The following is a 1,688-nucleotide window of genomic DNA, read 5'->3' on the forward strand; positions in this document are numbered from 1 at the left end:
AATAAATTGATTTAAAAACAAAACAAAACAAAAAACAAGGACACCCTCTTACATAGTCACAGTACAATTATCAAAATCAAGAAATTAGCACTGATAGGGCATTATCTAATCTACAAACCTTTTGGAAAAATTTCCAATGTGCTACAAATGTCCTTATTAAAAAGTTTTTTTTCCTGTCTAGGATCACAAGTTGTTGATTAAAAAATAAATCAATAAACACAAGTTTATTATAAAGTGAAAGTCTATTCCCTAAAGATAAACAGAGTTGACAGTCTATATGTAGAACCTTCCTGAGTTTCTTTCAGTGCCTATACCAACATAAGACTTATGTATGATATACATACATAAACCATGATGTGAGAATAGTAGTGCAATATTTGCAAATTGTTTTTAATTTAATATTTCTTTTATGTCTTCTACATTGTTTGTTTTAAAGGTTGTGTGGTTTAATCATACCTTAATTTAATTAATCGGTTCCATATTGATGGTCATATACAGTGTTTCCAATTTGTAACTCTTGCAAAAATGCTGCAATAATCATCCTTGTTACTTGTCTTTGAGAATCCATACAATCATTTCTAAAAGTAAATTTCTAGAGACAGATTGTTCATCAATTATGCATATTTTCTCAACATTTCTTGAATCTATCATCTTTCCATTTTTATCAGTCTTGCTTTTATTTAGTTCTTTCTTTCTAAAATTTTAATTGTCTGTCTCATAATCCTTGCCTCTAGTTTGCCCAAATCCACTCCATTCTACCTCCAATGACTGTTCTGCTTTAAACTCCCCAACACTTGAAACATAATTTACTGAGCATGGCATTCAAGCCCTTCCTGGTCCACCTTTCACTTTGCATCCTCACTGTTTGGTCAAAGGCACCATGCACTTCAGTCACAAGGAGTTTAAATCACACTCTCTCACTTACGTCGGAGCCCTAGTGGAATAAACCGTTCACTCACTAGACTGCTCCCCGAAAGTCTGGCCCACCCAGAAGCACTTCTGATGAAAGGCATGACAATCTAGTTCTCAAAACGCAGCCATTGAAAGCTCTGTGGAGCACAGTTCTACTCCCGGGCACAGGGGTTGGCCATGAGTTGAAATAGACTGATGACAATGTGTTTTCTCACTCTGGGGCCTTTCCTTTGATTGGCATATTCTCTTTATCAACTTCTGTTCACTCAGCCTCAGCCTAGACATCCCTTTCTCCCAGCTGCCTACTCTAACTTACTCACCAGAGATCAGTCTCCTCTTGATTTCCATAGTACTCTCCGTTTAGCTCTGTCGTGCTTTGTCTCTCTCATCATAAAGAGAGACAAGATTAAAGTTGTCGAGGATTTCATCTTGCTTGGATCCACAATCAATTCTCATGGAAGCACCAATCAAGAGATCAAGTGATGCATTGCATTAGGTAAATCTGCTGCACATGACCTCTTTAAAGGACTGAAAAGCAAAGATGTTAGTTTGAGGACGAAGGTGTACCTGACTCGAGCCATGGTATTTTCAATTGCCTCATAAGGGTGTGAAAGTTGAACATTGAATACGGAAGACTGGAGAAAAATTGATGCATTTGAACTATGGTGCTGGTGAAGAATATTGAAGGTACCACGAGCTGCCAATGGAATAAACAAATCTTTCTTGGAAGAACTACAGCCAGAATGCTCCTTAGAGGCAAGGATGGTGAGACTTGG

The sequence above is a fragment of the Echinops telfairi genome, unplaced genomic scaffold (assembly GCF_000313985.2).
Source record: "Echinops telfairi isolate 266 unplaced genomic scaffold, ASM31398v2 ScPeMD7_18;HRSCAF=68, whole genome shotgun sequence".
NCBI classification, from domain to species: Eukaryota; Metazoa; Chordata; class Mammalia; order Afrosoricida; family Tenrecidae; genus Echinops; species Echinops telfairi.